Source organism: Parasteatoda tepidariorum, chromosome 6 (genome assembly GCF_982258835.1).
Source record: "Parasteatoda tepidariorum strain Cologne lab strain chromosome 6, Ptep-v5.0, whole genome shotgun sequence".
In the NCBI taxonomy this organism is placed as follows: Eukaryota; Metazoa; Arthropoda; class Arachnida; order Araneae; family Theridiidae; genus Parasteatoda; species Parasteatoda tepidariorum.
In genome coordinates, this window is record NC_141760.1 from 30,965,952 (window position 1) to 30,992,981 (window position 27,030).

The 27,030-nt window shown below is 27.4% G+C and overlaps 1 protein-coding gene across 1 annotated transcript in view; it reads right to left on the minus strand.

The window, feature by feature from the left end:
• LOC107439600 (uncharacterized) overlaps window positions 1-26,720 on the minus strand; it is a 104,994-nt gene extending 78,274 nt beyond the window's left edge. The window contains exon 1 of the mRNA XM_016052252.4: window positions 26,595-26,720. The gene's annotated coding sequence lies outside the window, so the exon portion shown is untranslated. The remainder of the gene's footprint in view (window positions 1-26,594) is intronic.
• Window positions 26,721-27,030: the final 310 nt, after the last annotated feature.

Here is a 27,030-nt window from a genome sequence, read left to right on the forward strand (position 1 = left end):
CTCCAGAGTAACTGAATGACGGTTCATATGGAAATCGCAGGTAAGCGTCTCATACAACAACGCCCCCTATAGTTCGTTGCGATCGCGAATAATAAATTTAATGAGTTCACAATTGTAATTTTATATTTTTGCTTACCAAACGGATGTATTTTAACTACAATTTCTGATTTAATCACTTTGCGCATGAAGCTGAAAGTTAAGTTCTAAATCATTTAACGAATCTCTTTAACCGCAATTCATAATAGTATGTTTATGTAATTCGCATAAAAAATACAAATTGTAAAACGATTGATAAGATCAGACATCGATTTAAATAACTTTTTCTTGAAATGTGAAAAAGAATTACATTATTCTAATAATAATAAAAACAATCCTCCTAAACTCTTAGTTTAGAAATCAAACGAAATTAAAAACATAATAATAACAATGCAGGTAATTTTAACCTTTAAATTAGGGAAACAAAAATATTTATAGGAAAGCAATTACTTTATGATTTTTATCAATTTTACGCTGATGATAACCAAACCGATTGAAAATTAATGTGGCAAAACTGGATCCTACCATGTGATTTTACAGCCAATAAAAATGTATTGACAACAGTGGAATCTGCGACACCATCGTTAGATTTTTATATATTCGCGATCGCAACGCTCGAGTACGCCGTCTAGCGGGAGCCTGTAAATATCGGACATTAATTTATCACGTTTTCATTTAGTTCCATCAAAGTCATTGACTGAATCAGACGCCATTTTTTAGCAGCAAATAAGAAACAAAATTTCCCTAAGGAAAAGGCCGAAGAACTTGAAAAAAATCTCCAGAATATTAGTAAATCTTTCAGGAACAGAACACGCCAAACATTTGAAGAAAAATTCCTCAATAATTTTTAATTTCTATTATCAACAAACTTGCAACTGATGACTTCCGATTTCGGATACTGTTACAGATGTGTGTATTAAGGTAAAATGCATTTCTTCTGTCTTCAATTCATTACGAATTAAAGTGAAGTCAACATTGCTTTCGTCATTCCAGTGAATAAATATGAATTCAGAACATACAGAATTGTAATAGTTATAGCATATTCTTCTTCGTTATAGAATAGTATATATTTCTGTATCCCTATAATTCGGAAAACAACAATAAAAAATTATCCAAGTTACTTGAAATAGTGCCATTTGTGCTGATTCTTAATTAATTTAAATCGTTTTCTTGGTAAGTTTTTTTTAATTTTGAAAGAATAAGTTCAACTAGAATTCAGCTATTCTGTTTTTAGCTACATATTCAAATTCATATCAATTATAAAATTTTGCTGTGTAGTATGTTATCTAAAAGTAATGAAGGTATAACCCCTTGCATCCGAAGCGTCATGAAAAGACATTTACAAGCAAACTACGGCAAGTGTCGTTTCGTGACGGTCTGGTTTTTTTGGGGTAGGGAGAGTAGAAAAAGAGATTCTTGGGTGGGGAAAAAAATGGGGGTCAGTTAAGGGGAGGACGAACAAAGAGAAGGGTTGGCAGTTTACCTCAATTACTCAAACTATTATCCTTCCCCTAAGTTTCTTCTGAATGGGTTGCTGTTTGCTTTGAAATTTGGCCTTCAAGAAAAACGCCAATACTATCATTTTACTTACATTGAAAACTATTTTGAAAAGCACAACTAAGAAGCTTTTTCTTAAGCAATGTTTTTTTTCTTAAATAACATTATTAAAAATATGTAATCTAAGATTATGATTATTCGATAATAATCTACTTCAAATAATGTTTTATTTTTTTTATCCGCATTTTGTTATCATTAAAAATAAATAAATAAATAAAGTAAAAAAAATTGATAATAATATTAAAAAAAAAAAAATCAGTGCTTTTATATTGTTTTAGTTACCTAAATTTTTACAGATTTCAATTGTTATAAAACCTTTTATAGTTTTTCGGCAAAGAATATAATAAAGATTCTTTGAATAATAAATTGTTTCTTCATTTTCTTCCCATTTTATCAGATAAGTGATTCTTTAAATTTTTATTAATCGAGGATTTATTCATCAAAATATTAAACAAAAAATCTGTTTATAAGAACTTTACACAATTTTATAATTTTCAAGATTTTTTCGTTTAATAGAAATGCAAAAATAATGATTAATAGATATGGCGCGAAATATTAATAAAAGTTTCATTTTATTTTACTTCATATTTATATTATATTTATTTTCTTTCAATGCATGTAATAAATTTATTAATATTATATTTACGGATTTACTAAAAGCAAAAAATTTAAACGGAACAAGGGATGTTATTTTTTAAATTATTTTACCTGCCTTTTTTCAAACGAACCTTCAGCGAAAAATTAATAAGAGTTATTTAAAATCAGAATCAAATAAAAGTTGTTTAAAACCAGAATAGTTAAAATCCACGAATATTTGATACGAAAAAGCTTTTCGACTAATCTTTCTAATCACTATAGAAGGGGGAAAAAAACTTGTTCTTTAACTATAAGTTAGATGTTTTTGACATAAAATTTTAAAATTCAAGGCTTGCTAAATCACGGTAAGCATCTCAGGGTACCAGAAAAAGTATAAATAACTTGATATAATCATATAATTACAGACTTAGTCATACAATTTAATATGATATATTATTTATTATATAATATATTCATATTATTACACAATTAAAAGTTAGCCTTTCGTAAATTTGGTCTTTTCATAGATAATTTAATGTGATTTAAAAATTAATCTGGTCTGGATCATCTTGAATTCCTGATTAGTCAAATTTTAAAAGCTCAGTGGAAATTATTTAGTTCTTGAAAAATATGCATCAATAGTAACAATACCGAATGAACAGGAAGCATAATTTGAATTCAGATTGACCATCATAATATCGGGATTATAAATAATTTGAAGTACTGAGTGTATACTAAGAACATGGTTGAGATCTAGAAATATTTTGTTACGAGAACAATAACAGTACTATTATTCATGCTACAACAGTACTATTTTTGCACTAAAAGAGAAAACGAAGTAATTTCCATGCTATTCTGTGATTATTATTACTATTTTTGGTAAAAAATTAAATCAAATGCGGATTCATTTGCATCAGTACTATATAAAGAAATATGTTTAAAATTTATTATAAGTGTAATATAAATTGAGCAGATTGATTTTATTGATAGATTTTATAATCCTTAAATTTAGTTTTTAAAAGAAATCAGGACATGGATTGCACAAATTTATAGTAAATTATTATTTTTTGGTTATTTACTTAATTATTATTTTTCATTATTTGGGAAAAAACATCCTACTGTAAAAACAGCTTAATTTAATTGTGAAAAACAACAGTTACAACTCCAATACATATATTAAAAAGGATTTTTTTAAGGGAAAAAAAACTTTTAACAACAAATTACATTAACCACCGAATCTGACTTTAAAGTTAGCAATCAGTGATGTTACAAATGGGTAAATATAGAGCATTTTTGTCATTATCAAATCATAATATTTATAACGATTACGGATTAAATCAAAATGAAAACATAAAACTATGAAAAAAATTGTTTCCGCTTAATTATTTATTCACACAATTCATATTATTAGGTGTAAGTATAATATTTAAAAGGAAAAAACCTGTTTTTTTTTTGTTGTTTTTTTTTGCTTTTGTTTTTTAGAATGAATGGACTTTTATATCGTAAGACCAAGATATAAGGAATAAAAATCAACATGAAAATAAATTCATTAATTTTAGAACTTTCCTAAATATTTTGAAAACAAAACTCGTTAGTTATTTGTTGCATCTTACTTCCCCTGTTTCCGTAAAAATTAAATATTTTTTGCAATTACATTGAATTTGAAAATAAATTAATAAATAGAATTAAAAATAAACCATCTATTGTTCTTGAGTTCTTGTAGTAAGCACTTCAAGAGAATATTACTAGAAAGAAAAAGCATGGCGAATGGAAGAAAGTAACTAATTCCTTGCAATACGAAAACATTTCCTGTATCATATTATAGAATTCACCGGAATCATTATTTTTAAACAGGCTGTCAACAAGTAAATAAGTATTGTAAAAACTACACAATACACGTTCTTGAAAGGATAATAATATACAACAAAATATAGCTCTTGACACTTATAACGGAGTTATACCATCCACCACTCCCCTTTGTGTGCTATCGGCATCACACAAAGGGAAATACTTCTGCATTTACAGTGAAATCGTGTGCTAACTCATTAAGTATTAGCGAACATATTACTTTGATTATTACATATTTCATAGGGAAAAAAAACGGAATTTTGTTATGTTGAAAGAAAGATTGAAGTTTTTCCCAATTGAAATTTCGGGTAAAACTTACACGACCTTATTATAACATATGGTCTGGTTTGAAATAATTAAGTAAATTAATGTTTTAGTAACTTACTTTTTATAATTATCAAAATAAAATAATTATCAACAGTGAAATCTTAAACATTTGGAATGTATCCACATATAAAAAATAACCACACAAAAAAAGTATTACACCATATTCATCTTAATCATAAAATGATTCTTAAAATATAAGTTGTAAGTTCAGTTAATTTTCATTCGCTTTAAGAAAACTCTTAGGACAAAAGGATTTCTATTTTACCCGGACTGTAGAATCTGTAATTAATAAAAAAAATAATTAATCAATATAGACAGGGATGAATCAAGACAAATACGAAAGCACTAAATTTTCTCCGCATCTCAGTAAGCATTTTAAATTTACTGTAGCAATAAATGACATTTCTAATACCGGGGAACTTCATGTAATAAATTTAACCAGCTTTATGTAATAAACTTTTGCTATCATAAAAACGAAATGCGCTATTATCTAAAAATTGACAATTTTCAGCAAAAAGCATTTTAATTTTTTTAGATTTGAAATAAAAAATAAAATGCAATATTTTTAATGATAGTAATATTATTGATCCGAGCTGGTGACTGGAAACCCACCCAGTTTTGGAGGGATGAGTACCAAGTAGCAGCTTGTCTAGGAAGTAAAGGTGGTTTGTGCGCAATAGTGACCATATTGCCGCGATCATGCCACCGCTGACAAAACACAGCTCGTGAGCTTCATTAACTATGTATTTGATTCTAAAATACGTACATTTTTTAAAACTTTATCTACCTCGATGCCCCATTTCAAACATAATATTTATAAACATAATGCCAAATTTATGAACATAATATTTTATTTTTAATATTAACTTTGCAAATCTTGGAAAAAATGTTTCCCTGTGACTTGGACTTTTAGGTTATTTTACTTTCAAAATTTGTTTTAAGTTTTTTTTTTAAATTTAAAGTCTAATTATTTTTAAACTATTTTTATTTTCTATGATCATATATATAAAGAGAAGTTACGCCTTATACATGTTTCAATTGTCAAATTTCCACCAGATGTTCAAAACATTTTATATTTCTGGAAAGATGTTAGAAGCTTTCCTTTTCAAAAAATATATAAGTGTGAATAATAAATAAAATAAAATAAAATGAACATGTCTTTTTATGTTTTATATAGAGTAGCCTGTGCCCCCCTTGTGGTCAGACCCTTCACTCCAAACAAATGTTTTCCTAATGGCACTTCGTTTTCTCCTGATGGCATTATAATATAGGGAATTGAATATTAGATTTAATAAACTTATTTCTTATTGTAACAATTCTCAATAAAGGGTCAAAATTTATTGAAGATATTTAGCACCGAAACGATTTTTTTAAAATTCGTTTCCATCTTTCCTATTCGAGAAAAATTGCTAAAATTCCGATTCTTGTTTTATTCTCCCAATCATCTTTCTATTTTTTTAAATTTATATTTAGATTATTTTAATTTTTTTATCTATCATATTATCTCTGTTTCGGTAAGAAACTGATAATTCTAAAACTGAGTTGCTCTTAGACTATATGGCAGGAGAGAGAGAGACAGATCGAAGGAAGAGCCCATTCAACTTTTCTGAGAACAGAAGCAGGGGATATTTAGCGGTTCTCTTTTACCTAAGCTAAACGGTGAATTCCAGCCGTGTTCCTGAAAAGGCAGCACTATAACATGACACCTTTTGTCACACTCTATTGTAGAAAAACACGTTGCACATTTCCTTCTTTTCTACATACTTAAAGATTTATTAGAAAATCAACCTAGTAACTAAAGACAGCTTTTTTTGTTAATCAAAATTGAATCTTAGATTATAAATCAACCTCTAATGTAACTTAGCTTTAAATGTAACGACTAAGGCTAAATATTCTGTTTAAGTATTACGTAAGCGAAGTAATTACGAAAGTATTACGAAAGGAAGAAGAAGGAAGTTTGAGATCTCATTTTTCTAACAAAAGGGGTGAGGTCAATGAGCAATGTTTACAAAAAATATTATAGTCACATTATTTTCAGTTTTTTTAAAATAAAAAATACATTTTAACGAAAAATTAGGAAAAATTAAATGTCCTAAAAGAAAATACTAGAATTTCCTGAAACAATATTCAAATTTTTTTTGTTCCTAAAAAGTTTCTTAAAAACCCAAAAATATGATCTATTATAACATTTCTATATAAGTTAAGTTAATTATTATTATTATGTTAATATATATATATATATATATTCTGTTGTTCGATGCCAACTTATAATGATAGTTAAAATAAAATTTAACACAATCAACAAAGCATACTTACTTATTCCTTTCAAGAGACCAAAAAACTATTTCAACTATATTTAGATTAGCGGTGCATCAATTGCATAATATTAGTTGGGCATATTACTAAATAAAATTAATCGTAATTGGTTCATACTAAAATTAAGTCACCAAAATTATTTAAGCGTCATACGGTTCCCCAAAATAGAAGAACCTTTTCTCCATCCATTGTACTTTTTAATACATAGTTTATTCTTTTTTATTTCAATAAGTATCTATTATAAAGTTGACTAATTATAACTGGTATCAATAATATTAAGGCGACTTTTTACGTTTCTCCTAAACATACTACGCAGTTCTCTTCATTTATTGTGACTTTCAGAACATAATCTTTTTTTTTGTTCCACTTATATTGATTTTAAATTATTTTGTATTATAGAAAAATATTTTAAAAGTATAACTTTGAACAAAATAAACATGCGATTTCGGAAAACTTACTAATTTCAAGACGCAGTCAACCATAGTTTTGTTCATCATTGGGTTTATCTGACATTAAAAGATAACACTTGAAAATATCGTGCAATAAACTCTTTTTATAATTAAATAGAGCTTTGAGCTAGCAAACATTACTGATGTTTTATCTTTAAAATATATATATAATAAAAATACATATATTTAAAATTGTTGAATTATTGTTTAATTTATAGCAAAGGTATCTGCAAAACCAATGAGTAAATTCTATTTTTCAAACTCTTGAACGATGTAATTAAATTTTTTAGAGAATTTTTAAGATGGGTGGTAGATTAGTTTCTTTCATCTGCTGTCCAAATTTTAAAATGCACTAACAGTCCTAATTAATACGAAACACAAACTCATAAATTGATAGTTATAGGTGTATATAAATATAGATCCATATAAATATAGATGCAGAGAAAAATAAAATAAAAAAACGCACAAAATAAATATGCTTAAAATGTTTTATATTTCAGTATAAATTACTGTCGAAATTATAAAAAAAACTTTTTTAACTTCAGTAAGTAGATTTTACTCCTTATAATTATGACAATCTATAAAAATAATTTATTGTAAAGAAATACTTTTAATTATATCAATCCCGCTACATATGAATGACTGATTTATGAACATACAAGAATAATAATTACTATTATAATTTTTATATTTTTATTCAACTGTATTCTTCAGTAACGTTATTACAAAGTAATTATGATTGCAAATCCTGTCAATTTGAACACTGTTGATTTGAATTAAGAAGCAAGTCGTGAACAATTATATTGCATGCATCTTAATTTTTTTTTTCGGTCAGGACACTTAATAAAATGAAAGATATGTTTCAGAAGACGTTTCTTATTATTGATTTATTTTAAAAGCTAATACTCTTAAATTTACTAAAATATAACTCGGAACCGTTTAGTATTAATTTCTTTATTTAAGAAATAAATTTAAAGATAACACAATAATAATATTAGATTCCATAAACCATGTTACATTAAATAAAATTAATAAGTCGCTGTACTTATACAAAAATTAAACGGATGAGATAATTTGAATATTCGGCACTTATAAAAAGAGTCTTCCTCTCTTATTTAAAATTTCGAAAGAATAGAAAAAAAGGAAAAAAGAAGGAATTAAATAAAAGAAAGAAAAAAATTAAAGTATAATTTACTACTCCTCTACTTGAAAATCGCCAATACGGTGCTAAACTTTTATTTTCGGAAAACTTATATTTCATGTAAATGTTCTAATTTGTCAACAATTCCCCTCCTTTGCCGCATGAGTGATTTTGAATACTCAACTGCGAGAAAACGCTGACCCCTCCTCAACCCCTCACAGGAAGATAGTTTTGGACGAGTTCAATCATAGAAACTGCTTTCAGAAAACTCCCGTAATGAAGGGACACAAATTCTAGGACTCGATCGGAATCAGAGGGATAAACTATGTACAGTCAGTACCGCCTATATGGTCACCCTCTTATAAGGTCACCCCGCTTATATGGTCAATTTTCTAAAGTCCAGTCTAACTTAATAGGAAACACGTGTTAAAGCTCACCGCTTATATGGTCATCCTATTTTTCGAGTTACCGGTTATATGGTCAGTTTCCTCTTTTTTTCTTTTGAAAAAAGATACATTTTAAGACATTTCTTTCGACAGGAAGACAAGAAAAATGACCAGAAGGTAAACACCTTCCTTCGACCCCCGGAGAGAACTGGAATTTCCCCCCTCTATTTCGTCACCCTACCCTCTTTTCTCTCTTGCATTCATTGATGACCTTACCCTCTCCTCACTTGACCACTGGCATTCTTTTCCCCGCCCAAGGGCAAAAGGTCTTTTGATCGTTTGAAGTTATCTCTCAGAGCTTGAAAAGGAGTTGAAGTTGAGAGAAAAGAACAGTTTTATTGGATTACTGAACGAATAACATATTCATGTTTTCATTATGGCTTCGAAAAGAAAGAATTTAACAATATCGGAAAAAAATGAATTGGTTGAAAAGTTTAAAAAGTCTAACCTTTCAAAAGCTACTTTTGCCAAAGAAAATTCTATACCGCGAACAACTTTAAACAACATATTAGCAGCCAAACGTAGCTGTCCAGATGTTTCAATTAGCGACCGAGAAAGAAAACGTCAGCGTGTGTCACCTTATGAGAATGTGGAGAAGGCTCTTCTGTCATGGATCAAATATGCACGATCACAAAATGCTCCTATATCCTGGAATATTCTAAAAGAAAAAGCTTTAGAAATAGCTAAAGAACTAGGAGAATCAAATTTTGTTGCAAGCAAAGGCTGAATACAGCGATTCAATGCAAGAAATAACCTATTCTTTAAGAAATTGTGCAGAGAAGCTGCTGATTTTGACAACAGTTCTTTAAAAGAATGGAGAGACGTAGTGTTGCGAGATATTCATGAAGGATATGAACCTGCTAACGTGTTCAACGTCGATGAATGTGGACTTTTCTATAGGATCTTACCCGACAAAACCCTTCGCTTCAAAGGAGAAAAATGTATAGGCGGAAAAAAAAGTAAGGAACGCTTAACAGTTTTGCTATCTGCAAACATGGATGGTTCGGAGAAAATTATTCCTTTGGTGATTGGAAAATTTCTGAAACCGAGATGCATGAAAAATTGTAAATCTTTGCCCCTTTTGTACGATGCCAATTCCAAAGCATGGATGACCCAAACGATCTGGGAAAAAACTCTCAGAAGGTGGGACCACATTTTTCAAAGAAAAACAGAAAAGTTGCATTGATTGCTGATAACTGCACTGCTCACTGTCCTGTTGAGGGCTTGAAATCGATTGAGCTCGTATTTTTGCCTCCAAACAGCACATGTGTGTTGCAGCCTCTAGATCAAGGCATAATTCAAAGCTTCAAGTCTATGTATAGAAAGCTTCTTCTACGGGATATGATCACCGCCATAGACAGAAAAGAAGAATTTCACGTTTCAGTTTTGAACGCACTGTTCTATATTGACCAAAGCTGGAACATGGTGGCGTCGAAAACTATTAAAAATTGTTTCCGTCACGCGGGGTTCCACAGTTCTCCAGACTCTTCGGTATCATTAGAGGACCCTGAGGAAGATCTTCCATTGGCTGAATTGGCAGAAAATCTTCGAAACCGAGGCTATGCAATGCTGAACGTAAATTTGTATTCCCAAATAGACGTTTATGTCCTCACTAATTGTGAAGCAACTATGGAAGGCATTGTATCTAATGTCTTAAATCTGAATGCTGAAGGAAGTGACGATGAGGATGATACTGAATGCAATAAAAAGTCTGTATCAACAGCTGATGCTCTTAAGGCTATAGATGACTTAAGGTGTTTTTTTGCAAATTCAGATGCAGCAGATGAACATTTAAAAACTATCAGAGACATAGTAAAAGTTGTTTTAACAACCAAGAAGAAGAAACAGACAAGCTTATTGGAATATTTTTTTTGAACATTTACATATGCTAAGGTAAAGAATTAAATTGTTCTAAAAGTATAAAAATTATTTTTGCATTCTTTCTTATTATGCACCTTAATAACTAATTTTTAAACGTTTTTGAAAGTTGTATTATTTGTTTAAAAAATACATTCTGATTCCAGAATATATTCACGCCATATTAACTATACTATATATTTGGTTATCGCATATATGGTCACACCGCTTATATGGTCATAATATTCGGGACCCATGAGCTGACCATATAACCGATACTGACTGTATCTATTATTTGAGAATAAAGTTTTCAAACAAAGAACTTATCATTTTGGAATTCTCCGGGAATCATAAATCAGGTAAGTGCAATGATTTTTACAATAAAAAATTTGCTTGTAAATATTTTTTTTTCATTTGATGATGGTTCTCTACAGAATGGTTTTTTACGTCTGATTAAGAACTATAAGAATAATAAAAAAAGAAACAATATGAAAGTTTTTATTTCAATGTTAATAATTCTTAAAATCGTTTTTTTTATCCTAAGAATTCTTTATTTTCCGTTTTTTAGTTTATAATTTTTTGATAAAAATTGTTCTCAAAATACTTTTGAAAAATTAAATGGTATAACATTATGTGTTTATGTATACTTCTTGTATATTCCAATGTTTGAAATAATATGATTCAGAAAAGTATGGAATAAAAATTCGGTACTAACGACGTATTAACGCCACCGCCGCTACAGATTTGGCGGTTTTTAAGTGCCGCCAATCTACACTTAAAATTTTTGCGACAGTTCATAAAATAAAACACTTTATTTAAAATCAAAATAGTTAATTGGATTTCGGTGGAAAATGAGCCGATATAGAGTTTAGCATAGATTCAAAACAATCATATCGCCATATGAACTCTGATGAATAAGATTCCAAATGAAATAACATTTCCAAAACGTACGTTTGCCAAGATAAAGTTTTATGTTGTGGAAATTGGTACATTTTCGTTTTTTCGGTAAAATATTTCCCTCCTGAAAAAATAAAATTGCATCTTGTTTTGTTTTTGGCAAATCCCAAAGACGAATATTCGTAGCACTAAAAATGGCGACAAAAAAGAATTTTTTTTTTTTTTTTGTGTTTTTGTTTCGTCAGCATTCTTTATTTTACGTTTCTTAGTTTCTAAATAATGATTTTTATTGAAACTTTAAATTTTTTGATAAAAATTGTTGTCAAAAAACGTTGTTTACAAAATTAAATTTCATAAAATTATGAGGCTTATGTATACTTTTTGTTCATTTTAATTTTTGAACTAATATGATTCTTAAAACTATAGAATGTAAAGTTTAAATGGGCCTTTCATGTTATATCATTAAATTCAGTAATACTATTTCTCGGGCATTAGGTTTTAACTCTTATAAGAATATACATATTTTTTTCTGTTAATGTACAAATATTTTTCCGATGTGTTTTGGATATTCCTTCTCTAATAAAAAGAGATACCATTTTGTTTTCGGTTGTACAAGAAAGAAGATCAAGCATTTTTCTTTTTTAAATTTAATAAGCCACATTAAAGAAGGAACGTTGCAATGCTACACGCTACATTAACGACGTCTCCAGAGTAACTGAATGACGGTTCATATGGAAATCACAGGTAAGCGTCTCATACAACAACGCCCCCTATAGTTCGTTGCGATCGCGAATAGTAAGATACATTTTTAAAACAAAGGTTTTTAAAAAAAATAAAGATGTAATTTATAAAAAATAAAGACGTAAATAGTTTATATGCAGTAAAAAAATTCTAAAAAATTGATTTTCCACAAAGTTAAAAATCAGTTATAATTTAATTTTATTAAAGAAAGCAAAGTGTGTACTAAACTTCAAATATTTTTTAAATAAAAAAAAAATTAAGCATATACTTTGCCTTTCAAATTCTAGTGCAAATAATATTGACCTAATTAAACTAAGTTACTTTTAGTTAGTACTTAAACTAAGTTTAAAGCGACCATAAGTCATTTTCTGTTAAAGATTGTGCGCGTGCACGCATGTATTACACGATATTGCAGTTCAATCTAGCATAATATTAAAGGTGTAGAAAAGTTTCAACAATTATGGGTCAACGCACTAAAAAAAATTCTAACACTGTAGATTAGAAAAAGTATCTTTAGCAGCAAAAAAAAAAAAAAAAGGTTTTTAAGGTGACAGGAAGATACAGAAACTCCTACCTGAGGGTAACATTACGTTCTGAAGTTTCGGTGAAAAGAAATTAAAACAAAAAATTGATTTATCTTATGGAAACAGTAATTAGGGAGCGAAAAAAAATATTTATTTTTAGATTAAGGTTATAGAGGTTTTGTTGCTACAAAACGTAGGGAAAAAATTCTTTTCGTGGAAATTGGAACAAAAGAATAGCAAAATAAGCTTTTTTATTCTTGATGCAGCTTTCAAGAAAGGTGCAAAAGCATTGTTTCTGCTTTTAGCACAATTAGTCTATTAACCTATTAGTTAATTAAACTATTTCAGGTTACGTAGCATACATACTTATTACCAGTCTACAAGGGAACGTTATTTTTTTCATCATTTCAATCTCAAAAATATTTGTTCAATCATAATGCCTTAAACCAGCAATTCCCAAACGGTGTTCCGCGGAACCCTAAAGTTCCGTGGAAGAATTCGTGAATGAAACCTCTATATATTTGATAATATTTAGATACAACCTATAATTCATAATTTATTTAATCTTTCTGTTGATGAAATTATTTCAAGTGAAATGCCAATGAAATAGTAATGGCATCATTTAAAAGAAAATACAATATTTCTAATAACAATATATTGAAAAAATTAAGAAAAGAACAGGCATTTATTAAATATTGCATTAATATTTCCTATCCTACTTTTCAAATCGAAATAAAATAATTTTCTTCAATAACAAAAATTTGTTTTCTTGATAACCATTTTCAACATTTATAACAGTTCTATTAAATTATCATCTCGAAGTTAACCATAAATCGACTAATTTTAATCCTTTTCAGCTTATGTATATACTCCAAAAACGAATTCATAACTAGACTAGATATAGCACAAGGACTTCAAATTTAATTTTCGAACACAAAACCTAATTTAATATTATTAATAATAAAACAATGTAAACTCTTCATTCCACTAATTAAATATTTTAAACAAATAATTTGAAGAACAGGTAAGTTATAACATTCTTTTGAAAGTTATAACATTCACTATTAGTTTAATAAACTTTATTTATAAATTCGGGATACCTTTAAAAGAAGGTTGATTATTTAGGGTTCCGTAGCCGAAAAAAATTGGGCAATATTACAGATGTATTTTTTTTACGCAGAACCGAATGAGAGCAAGTTCAAGACGATGAGACTGACCGTTTTTAAGTTTTGATGGTTTTATGTGCGAAAGAAACACTGTTTCACATGAATCTGTTTACTTATTGTAACATTGCTTTATGGAAGTATGAATTTTGTTTTCTAAGAATTTTTCTCGCGTCATGGAATGAAACCAAACACGAGTCAATAAAATAACACTTCAGAAGTTGCAAGAGTTTTAATAGATAAAAAGTAATATTTTTGACTCGTACTCATTTACACTTTTGACATCATTCATTATCTCGGGACTATCTTGACAAATAAACTTTGTATTTTGTGTGTATTTTTAGCGCTGAATCGAATGAAAGTAAATTCGTGTCAATATAATAAACAATTCAGAAGAAAAGTGAAAATATGCGCAAGTTTAAAACCCTTTTTGTACATAAAAACTGTGCAACCTCTGAACTATTTGTTCGGGTGACTTGTTTGATCTTATTTGATTTAGTAATAATACTTATTCGATTTAGTGTTAAAAATACGTAGAAAAAAACATTTCATTATAAACCAGAAAATAACCAATCGCCACATGGCAAGTAAAAAAAAACAAGTAACGACCTAAATTAAGTGAACAACTAATAACTTTTTCCCATCTTTTTTTTAATTTTTTTATTGCGCAACGGAATTTCTTACACAGTGCTTCAAGTCAATATGTTTAACTAAATTTTGTCACATATTTATACGAATTTTACAGTTGAATGAACTTTTAATAGACGTAGATTATTTCTAATATGAATTTTTGTTTAAAAATATAATTTAACCCAATCAAAAAAAAAAATTTTTTTTAATTGCCTATTAAATGAAAAGGACCAATCGATATTGGTCACTGACTCATTAGGTTTGAAGAAAAAGTGGCTACTAAGTAATTAGAGTTTACAGGCCACTGGCTACTAACTGAAAATTTAAATTTTCAGGTCTATTTCAGTAGTTTTGATAAAGTAAGTGAAAAGATTCGTGTGGAAAATACATAGAAAAAACACTTCACGTGTCTTAATAGCAATAAAGAGATGCGCAATTTTTTTTTGTACATTATAACTACGTAAACTACCACAGTCCATAGCCAAATTATTAGACGCACTATAAGGATTCTATGTAAAATCTTAATTATCAGGAGATACTATACAGCTTTATTGTTTTTACGCAACTGAAACCTGTTTGCACTTGTTTACATTCGTGTATCAATTGGTTAAATTTGACGATATATATTATAAATTCGATGATTCGATAAATTATACGATATATTATATAAATATAGAATATTTATTATACCAGGTATTACATTAGTATATTATAATAATTGGGCCAAATCATTAGACGTACTATAGTTTTTTTAATAATTGCATGCTTTGCAAGAGCTTATATGCAATACTTTTATATTTAAACATACATGTAATGGTTTTTTATTCAGGAGATTTTTCATCTACTTCATATTTGTATTTATTTTTGACGTATTGCATTACAATGTTAACCAATTGATACACGAACGTAAACAAGTGCAAACCGGTTTCAGCCGCATAAAAACAATAAAGCTGTACAGTATCACCTGACAATTAAGATTTTACATTGAATCATATAGTACGTTTAATAATTTGGCCAGTTTAATAATTAAGTCAGTATATAACTATGCTGACTTAAACTTGATCTAGTTTGATTCGGCGTAAAAAAATACACCAGAAACTATTACCGATATGGAGTACCTATCCCGAAGGATTATTTGCTCCTTCTTTGAAATTGAATTGAATAAAACAAGGAAAGAGGTGAGAAGCTTAGCTAAATAAATTAAAGAAAATATTATAATAAACATAATAAGATAATGAAATAAAACTAAGTAGATAGATACAGACAATAAACTGGGTTAGGGGAATAACTATTTACAATATTTACACGTAGAAACGACGGTCCGCTTGCCTGTATAATAAAGGATATTAAATTTCTCACAGATTACACTATTTTCCCGTAAAAAAAAAGGGACGAAGGTTTTCAGATGTTATTTATAAAGAAATAACAATACTTTTTGTTGAAAGGTTAAAAAAAAATGGAAATTAATTTTTTTTTGGGGGGGGGATCTAATTTACTCGTCTTAACAGTTACAATGAATGATTAACGATAATAGTTACCTGAGGCGTATTAACTCATTCGTATTCCCATTGATAATAGCAAGTTCTACAAACTTAAAACAAGTCACATTCAAATTGCGCAATCAATATATGTTGACGAAAAAAATGAATGGCTAAAATAAAATACCCAAATGGTCACAATTTGATAGTAATCAATAAATGTCTCACCATTCGAACAATCTGTTGAAAAGTAATTTACAATTCAAGATGAAGGCCAACGGAAATTGATACAATATCTCCCTCATTATAAGCAAGGGCAACAGGACAATTGATATACAATAATAGCAGGAGGAAATTGTTCCTGCTTAATTACAAGCGCGATTTCGAGGAATTAGCGAAGCTAAATCTGCCATTTCATAAAAGATTGCGCCTTCTTGTATGAACTTGAAAAGTAAAAACAAAGTAATTTTTGTTATGAAATAATGGAACGAAATAATGTATTGAAATCATGTATCTAGTAAAAATCGTTGTCATCAGTCTTAGCTTTATCAGAGCCGAGAGTTTGACATGCTCGATTTAGACAATGAAAATATATAGAGAAAAGAACGGAGCAAGTCTGTTTGTTTTAGTTTAAACTCTTTTTCTATAAGATTTCATCCAAATATAACTAATGCATGGCTAGTTAAATCGCTTAACTACACACTAATAATGAAAAACCATTCAAATTTTAATGGAGTAATTATAATTTTAAAAAAAAAAGAATAGAGGACCCTGCCTTGTTTGCTTCTTTTACTACCTTCCCCACCTTGGCAATCATTTTGTTTCTTTAAACACATAGTTACAGCAAAATTAAAAATTATTCAATAAAATAAATCAAAAACTTTCTTATTTATTAAAACATCGTTGGTACCGCAGATTTAGTTTCAGATTCGATTGGGAAAAATCTAAATTCAATCATTTTGCTTGCTTACAACTGTAATTTCAACTAACTATTTGAATTCTTATTTAACTGTGAATTAATATTAAAAAAACTCGTTAAAAATCTTTTGCGATTTTTTAAAAAAAAATAAAAAACGATGCTTTTTTTTACGATAAAGTACGATTTTAAGCAATAAAGTGTGATTTTAAAAATAAAAAAAACTGTCCCTTCAACCTACTTATAACTTATTTAAATTTTAAAAAAAGTCTTTTCTATTAATTTATTAATTGTTATTTTATACAGAAAATTTATTTTTATGTTGCATTTTTAATTATATTTTTCACAAATTTACTACAAATGCCTCAATATAAAAAGTCTGGACTGACTGCTGACCATTTCTTAGGACTTCGTACTTAAATTCAAAGTATAAAGCAATTTATTTGATTCCAAATTGGTAATAAATATCAAAACGAGCTGAAGTAGTTTTTATTTCTTTAATGATAGCGGAAATGCTAATTTCCATACATATGTTTTAACTTCAGTAGAAGAGAACACAATCCTCTGTTTATCGACCCACTGACCCGTACAGGACCTCTTACAATGACCTCGCCATAAGCCAAAGTCACGATTACAAGCGTGTTTTGACGATCTCTTCAATAAAGTTTCGATACGGGACGCCAAAAGGACACTTCATTGAATCTTTATCAATATCTACTTTATATAACGATTGTACTGCACGAGTGCGGGACATTTCTTCTTCTTGACCAAGAGACATTTCTTGGGCTGTAAACTTTACGCTTCGGTAAGTTGTCACTGAACAATGTTGGGCGAGATGGCATATATGGGCGAGATGGGGCATATTAGAATTGTAATATTAGAAATGAATTATCAAACACTTTCTTTAATCTTTAGTAACTATTCGGAATTGAAATCTTACTTTGAGGACATGAACACTAAATATTTAGAATATTCATTACGTGTGCAATATTTATAAACAATTCGCAGCCAGAACATTAACTGTGGTCCATGATTGAACGTAGTAAATTTGTATTGAAACAATAAAGGAGTAACTAATCCTAAAAATATTTCAATTGACGATAAGTTATGTTAACTAATGTTAGGACTAATTCCATAAAAGAATTTTATAGTCAGGGTATGAAAACTGAATATTTCTAATAAAATATATAACATCACGTTTTTTGAGAAGATATATTTTCTATTGAAAAATAATCCCAACAATCTGAAGCGGTAAGATATTACTTGATCAAAACACTTCATTCGCTTCAAAAATAAACAAATTGGAAATAACAGCCGGCATATTTTAAGCGCTTAAGAATAGGCGCCCATTTCCAAGACTGCCAGACGTAAGTTGCCAACGAATATTGAAAAATAAATGTGAGAAACAAAACTAGAAAACCTCAGTAGCCGAGAGAAAATAAAAATATACATGAAAAAACAGAATGGAAAAAAAACTACTGTGAATGAGAGGGACAAAGTAGGGGGAAATGCATTCTTACGTGCTATGGAGAACTGGTAAGTAGTGGAACTTTTGTCCTTAACAAGGGAAACAGCATTCATATGAATAAAACGAGATTACCAGGGGCATCAAGATGAGTTGATGAGACTTGGGGTGAAAAGAGTTTTTGTAATTTTGTCACCCTAGTCTTAAAATTCAGAAAGAAAAAAGATCTTAAATAAATTAAGATCTTAAAATTGTAAACAAAAAATTTTCAAAGAAATTTTAACTAAAATTAGAGAGAGGAGTTGAGTACAATTCCAACTTAGATACGCAAAATTCCTTTTGCATTAGGAATTTTAAGTGGCAAAAAAAAAAAGTATTATCGGAAGCGGAAGCTTTTAAAACTACATGCTGTCGGTGAAAACAAAACAGCTACGGAGAAGGGCCTTTGTTTCCTAATGAGATTTTAAAAATCACAACACACTTCAAGTGAAGTTAACACCTATCTCTGAAAGAATATAGATAAAAGTTGACAATATAACTTATCATGATTTTAAGAATGTTTATTTGCATACAATGAAAGAAGACGAGCGTATACATACTTTCGTCAATTCCTTTTGTCGTCGAGGCAGAGGTTTGACGTAGGGAATAAATTTCATTTAGTGTAATTGTCCTTTTGCACCAGAAAAATATAATGTTAGAAATCGTTAACATTTTTTTAAAGCTTTTTGCTTATTAAAATCACTCACTTTTAATGCATCACAAGTTTGTTAATTGATAACTCCGTTTAACCCATCACAAATTTATTAATTATTTTTTAAATTTATTATTTTTTAAATTTATTATATTTCGTCAATTCCTTTTATCATCGAGGCATAGGATTGACGTAGGGAATAAATTTCGTTTAGTGTAATTGTCCTTTGCATCAGAATAAAAATAATGTTAGAAATCGTTAAAAAAATGTTTTTAAAGTTTTTTGCTAAACTCACTCACTAATAATGCATCACAAATCTTTTAATTGACTAACTCCGTTTAACCTATCACAAATTTATTAATTATTTTTTAAATTTATTCTTTTTTAAATTTATTATATTTCGTCAATTCCTTTTATCATCGAGGCATAGGATTGACGTAGGGAATAAATTTCGTTCAGTGTAATTGTCCTTTGCATCAGAATAAAAATAATGTTAGAAATCGACAACATTTTTTTAAAGTTTTTTGTTAATTAAACTCACTCACTTTTAATGCCTCACAAATTTGTTAATTGATAACTCCATTTAACCTATCACAAACTTATTCAATGATAAGTTTAACTAATTCCCTTTTAACCTATGTTAAATTTACTAAATAATAAGTTTAACTGACTCACTTTTAACGTATCCCAATTTTTGTTAAATCGGTTTAGTTAAATCTCCCTTTTGTTTTATAAATGACTTAAAGATAAAAAAATATTAAGTTTTAGGTTTATTTGAAATAGCGATTATACAAAATCAAATATACTTTCCTTTTCGAAATAAAAATTCATTTTAAAAAAAAAACAATTCCGCCTAGTTTGCTTTTACTACTAAAATTATTATAAAATTGACAAACAAATACATAATAAAGTCTTAAAAACCATCAATATTAACTTAAACATTTCATGTTAATAAATTTGATAAATGATTTGGGACTCCGACAAAATTGCGCTAATAAAATTAAGCAAATTCCAAGGGGAAAAAGACTTAGTAAAAGAATGGCGAAAATTGTAAACGGCATATAAAAAATACTGTAACAATAAAAAGTTATTTTAAATAAGATACTCTTTCTAAATCATGCAATATTTAAAACCAAAAGATGTTTTAATAAATTTTGTATGCAAGAATGAAATAAGACAATTTCTTTAAAGCATGCTTTAATATTTAAAACCAAATAATGTTTTAATAGATTCTGTACGCAAGAATGATCGAAATAGAGATGAGGATAGAAAAAATCATTTACAATACTAAGACTTAAACTAACTTCGATCATAAAATCTTTTATTAAACACTTAAAGTATTACCAAAGAAATCTTCAAGATAGTAAATATTTAAATACGAAATTAATCATGAAAAAATAATACATTTTATTTCTTTAAAATAGGTGATGGAATTACTATTTTTTCCAATTATTTTTCAACGTTAATTAAAAAAATGATTAAACCATTAATTAAATTTCACAAGGGGCAGTCCATTCTAATTCGTATATCACGACAAAAAGTGCTATTTCTTCCGATTTTAAATACAATAATAAATTAAACATAAAAGTATAATATCATTACAAAAATGTAATAAGGTAATTAAAAATTAAATTAATAAGATGGCAATTTACTAAGCCGGCACAGATCATTAACTTCTAAACATTGAAAAAAGGACGACAACCTTTTGACAAAGGGTTACAAACATGTCCAAATAAAATATGAGAAATAGCTTTTTGAAACCGCACGCTCGGTGGAAATATACCAATAAAACAGCTCCGTTAAGTATCAGTATTGTTTAGTCAGTGGAAATATGGGCCATTGTGAGGATTCCAAATACGATACAGTTGTATAAGTCATAGCTCTTCAAAGAAACATAAAAGAAATAAACATGATCAAATGGCTATTAGAAATTTTATTTCATGACCAAAGTATATAAATAACTCTTTGACAGGTTCTCGTAAAATTGCAAAAAGCAAAACGTACTAATAGTAATAACTGGAAGTGTTATTAAAACAATAATTTATGCGGATTTGTCTTGTAAAGTTTAGACGAGCGCGAAATAAGATAATGAGTTACGCAGCTTAAAGTTTCTACGAGCTGTGGTGTGTAGTATACTACAAGGACAGTGCTTAGTCTCCTTTTAATTCGGTATTCTTACCCTCCTCTCACTCCCTGTCGCAGTGTCACACTTAACCATGTCCCTTACCCTCTTATCACGCTACATGACATTAACATAAACTTGAAATTCAGAAAAAAGCAATGCATTATAGATCGTGTTTAAATTTTATTCTTAAACTTAATATACTAATTAAGCCTAACAATTATATTAAGCCTAATTAGGCCTCACAACTATGCTGACTACATGGGCAATTATTTTTGAAAGCAGAATAAGTCCATTTGGGAAAGGTATAAGTCCGAGGCTTTTAAGGATTAGTGTTAAAATGAATTTAAAAATATTGGCAAAGGTTTATCAACTTGAGTGATATTCTTAACACTATAAATTGATGAAGCATTAAAATGCAACAATTATTAAAATTGTAAAAAAATTAATAAACGACTTTAGCTTCAAATGGCTTTATTCCACTTTTAGAAATAACGGCTTATACGGTTTCTTATTTTTAAGAATTAAGATTTACAACAAAAAACTTAATTAATATTTAAGTCAGGTTATTATTGTTAGTAATGTCAATAATGTTAACTTTTGGTACAACTGTATATTTATTTATTTTTTGCCTACTTTTAAAATGGTTCGAACTTTGTGGAGTTGTCTCACATTTTTTTTTCCTGAAAGAGTATGTGCCATAAAAAAATTTTCTTTTAAATTAAAACTTTGAATTAGCACTTCGCTTAAAGCTTAATTCGCATCTATAATTTTTGAAATGAAATAAAATCACGAAAATAGAAAAGAAAATCATCAACGGAAAATAAAATTTTTTCATGATTTTGAAATATAAAATTAATAATATTTAACATGCTGATTTTTTTAAATTATTGGTATGTATAAATATTATGATGACTCACGCAACGTCAAGACGCGCGAAACTCAAAATTCAATGGTCTAAAATAAAAATAATACGCAAAAATAAAATGTTTAAATCTATTATTTTTATTTAAATCAGTTTACAAAATAATATTTTTTATAGAATGATGAATGATTAATAAAAGTTTGTCACACATTATCTTACTTAACTACATTTAACGAAACTTAATGCTTCTACGAAATGGTTATTTAAAATAAATAATAATTTTAAAAAAAACGCATCGTAAAAGTGGCAAATCATTGTTTTTCATCAAACGCTTTAAATCTAAACCTCTTAAGTTTTTCCATGCAAATTGAGAAAAAGCAACGAAGAAAGAAATTTTAATTTTAGCCCACAGCTGCCTAAAAATGTTAGGTAAGTACTATTAACTCTCTTATCTACATGTTTGCCTTACTTCTTTCAGAAATATTAAGAGTCAACAATGCATAAGTCTTGTTAATACGTCGCATAATAATTTTTAATATCGTTTCAAACTTTTTTTTCAAATTCAAAGTTTTTAGATTTTAGCTTTGGCATGTATAAACATATTTTTATATGTTGATTTAAATGAGAAGCTTTTTTTAAAAAATTTCGCTCCCTCTGAGAAAAAACGCAAATAACTTGAATACGCAGATGAAATAATATGAGTGTTCCTAAGCGTTTTACGAAGACCAGCCAGCCCTGCCTGCCCTTTTTGTAAAAATAAGCAGCCACCCCTAAAGACACTGGCTTTTTATTCTGATTCATTTTTAAGAAAAATTAATTAACTGTTAAAATAATAATTACACATAAAAATTACCTATGTTTATAGGTTTAATTTTGATAAAAGTTACAAATATTTACTTAGGATTATTCTCAACTGGTTAAATTTGTATAAGTCTTTATTTTTTAAAGGGGATATATTAATAAATTTTATAAGTGATTTTAAATTTCAAAATTATTTTTTAAATAAATACCCTTTTTTTAAAAAAAAAATTCACCTTTAAATGTTTATTTTCTAATAATTTTCAGTTTAAATTATAGAAAATTTATTTTTTGCTATTTATCAAAAAATTATTTTTTTAGTTTACTTTTTATGAGAAAAAAAATTTATGCACAAAGATTGTCTCTTAGCAAACCTTTAATTATTATTTATAAACTACAAATTTTTCTCTTATTTAGATAATGAGTGAAAATTACTTTTTGAAATATGCACATAAAATAGTACAAGACAGTAACTTAGGATCAAATTCAGTTATTACATGATATTACACATTTTGATAAATTTTAGGGTGTTAAGTGTCCTTTTCAAAACTCAAAGTGCCCTTTTCTGAAGAAGTCACCCTGGCCTTTTTTTAGTTCCTAGGGAGAATTCTGTAATATTTAAGGTAAAATGAAATAGAGCGCACATATTAAGAAAGCGAAGAAATAGAACAAAATAAATAACTAATTAGCGAAAACAAAATTAAATTAAACATCTCCATGAGATAAATTTGTGCTTAAACTATAACATAATGAAAAACAACAGAATTCCGTCCTATAAATTCAGAAATCATAAAGTCAGCCTAATAAAAATATTTCAAAATAATTATATTCAGAATTGAAATTATAAAAGGGTTTAAAAAAGTTCTTTGTGAATTTAATTGCGATTATTTATCACTTAATACTTTAATTAAGTTTGTTTTTGTTCAGAAACAAAAACAAGATTCATGACACACATTTTATTAACTTTTGTTCAAATAACCAAATTTAAATCTACATAATAAAACTTTTTCAGAGTTCAGAACAAATTTTAGCATTTGAAACATTGGAACCTCAATTATAAGATATAATTTAGACACATATTTGTAAAGTTATGCAAATAAGTTATGTTTAAAACAGCACTATCTGTAATTCTCAATATCGTTGCTAACTATAAACGCCTCAATTAAGTTTTTTTTTCTTAAAAAAAGAAAAAAAAACTTAATCGAGGTTCAACTTAATCGAACGTCGAACGAAAGCTAAATGATCATCTTAAAAAAAGAAGAAAAAAAATTGAAATTTACATACTCTACCTAATTTTTCATGACATATATTGCACAGTTTTTTATGTAAATGTAAAATATGATCATTAAATATCGAAATTTGCTTTCGGATTTCTTAATTTAAACCTTTTATTTTTTACTTCATAAGACATTAAATGCAATTAGAAAATTTTATTTGTTAATTACAATAATGGAATTTTTAAAAAAAAAAGGGAAAAGAAAACCGCATCGTAAAAGAGGCATGATATCATGTCATGGAAACTGTCTCCCCATACGCCTCATAATAATAACTTATCAAAATAATTTCAAAATAAATAAAACTTGATCTTGATCTCTAAGTCCACAATCTTTATTTTTTGTGGATTCCAAAAATAAAAAATGAGTCTGTATCTTTTTTGGGTTTTTATATTTAAATCATTACAATTAAATACAGCAACAAAAAAAACTTAAAATTTTAAAAACTTTATTTTAAATTTGAACTCATAAATCAAATCAGATTCCTCTATATTTGTTTTAAGATCTCTTTTTTCACCGCGACAAGCTAGAAAAAACTGTGTTGGCGAAAAAGGATTGCAACACGAGAATTCCACTCTATCAGATTTATTGTTCTCTTACAAATATTGCCCAATATCATAATTAGATTACAAAGTAGTTTGAAACCATTTAAATAACACTCAAAAATACTTTTAAAATCTATATGTCATTTTTAAAAAAAAACTATTAAAGGCACTTAAAATTTTAAAAAAGAAATTAGTGTTCGGAAATTGAAATTCTATGAACAAAATTAATAGAAAAAATAAAAATTCTACGATTTTTTTTTTAATATAAAATTTTTGTCAAGCATTATTCAAAAAATAAAATTAAATATCTATGCCAAAAATTATTCTAAAATATTTGAAGGACAGCTTATCCTAAACACGATAGTAATAGCGAAACTTAATTTTATTCAAAATCAGTTTTCTGCGGAAGTTAGTTCAAAATACGTCTGGTGGTGATGATTCATTGATGATGATGACTGCATTCAATTGTTTGTTGCAAATGTTTAAAGTCAGTGTCAATCCTCTAGTATTATTTATATTTCCTCTGTTATTACAAAAATTATTCAGTTTAATACTTATTAAAGAAAATGTTAATTTTTGAAAATATGAAATAATTGTTATCATTTGTAGTTACATATTGGTTAGTTTATTATTTGAAATCGAAAAAATTTCGCGAAATTCCATGTCCCCCAATATTGCCATCATTCACAAACACAATTTGGAAAAAAACGAGCACGATATTTCTTGAATAAGTATAAAAAGTAACAAAGCAAGAAAAATAATACGAGCTAAGTTAAATAATTCTTATGCAAATTATAAAAAGTTCACTAAGTTATGCCGATTGATTAATTTAAGCATATTAAACTCGACTACCCATGAGAGCCATATTATATAGTAGGCCTTGCTGATCATACTTCAAACCAAATTTAAAAACAAGAAGATAAAATGAAAATAAGTTACAATATTTAGACTACTAATTTAAATAGCAATCGTTGTTAAAACCACAAAATTAGAACCTCAAACAAAATATGAAAACCGTAACCATATGTAATTTTTAAAAATTGCAATATTAATAAAATTAGAATAAAGAAAACTTACGTCAATACTTTAATTAGAATAAATTAAGAATTTTAAACTTTCTTTAAAAACAAATAAATAAATATGAGGGCTAAAAAAACACTTAAAACAAATTTCAAAAACAAAAAAAAAAATAATAATAATAATAATTTTCAAACATATTTTTAGCGAATTGATAATAAAAAATTAATTTATTTCTTCTTTCAAAAGTTTCTATTTCATAAACTATTCTCTCATTTCTTTACAACGTTGATACAATTTTCTTTCTTTATAATCTGAATTCTAAATTTAAAAAAAATTTAGAATTTTCACACATTTTTATTATTTTTTTCAATTAATATTATAGACGATCCTGTGTTTATTATTTAAATAAAATCTCTTTCTTAAAATTTTGTTGAAATTAAAAAAAAAGAATAAGAATTATATTAAAAAAATTTTTTTTAATTTTTTCTGGTCTCCGCGTGTCTCACACACACACTAATTTCCAAAAAAAAAACATAAATTTCTATAAATTATATAATACAGGTCATTTAAAGAATAAATATTTAAAAAAAAAAAAAAGATTGTGTTACTTAAAACTAAATCATACAACTAAAATGTGAAAACTAAATCAAATTTTAGAGCATAATTCTTATTAAACTTACGATGAAAAAAATTATAAAATGTTTGAAAAAATAAAAAAAATTTCCACAAAATTTTATAACATGATAAAAAAAAAAGAAAAATTATAAAGCAAATAATTATTAGAACATGTAAGAAATAAAAATAATTATCAAATAGCTAAACCTTCTTTCAAATTATCTTATTAAATGCTTTCTCCTTCTGAAATCTAAATCAAAGCAATAAAAAATTTATATTAAAATCATTAAATTTTACCTGAAAAATAAACGAGCATGCCATTTTTAATATCCCACATATAATATTAGTAGTCCATTCTTAACAGAAAAGAGGGAAGATTTCGAATGATATTAATGAGATAGCTGTCATGCGTAGCAAGCCCGTTTTAAGGTTGCCAACCGGAAAACGATCGCCAAATTTTCGCCAATATAGGTTATTGTATTATATTGTCTTTTAAAGTTATATGAAGAAAATGATAGTATGACATTTTACTACTTGAGCAATTATTTCTGTTAAATTGTTTATCTATTTAAAAAGAATTTTTGTTTACATTATTTTTACATTACTTTGTTTACTCAATAAAACTAAAATTTAATAGTTAGAAAATAAATCAGTAATTACACCATTTATGTTCTATTATTAAAAATTACTCTTTATTTCTTAATTTCAATGTTTTTTGATTTAAGGGAACATA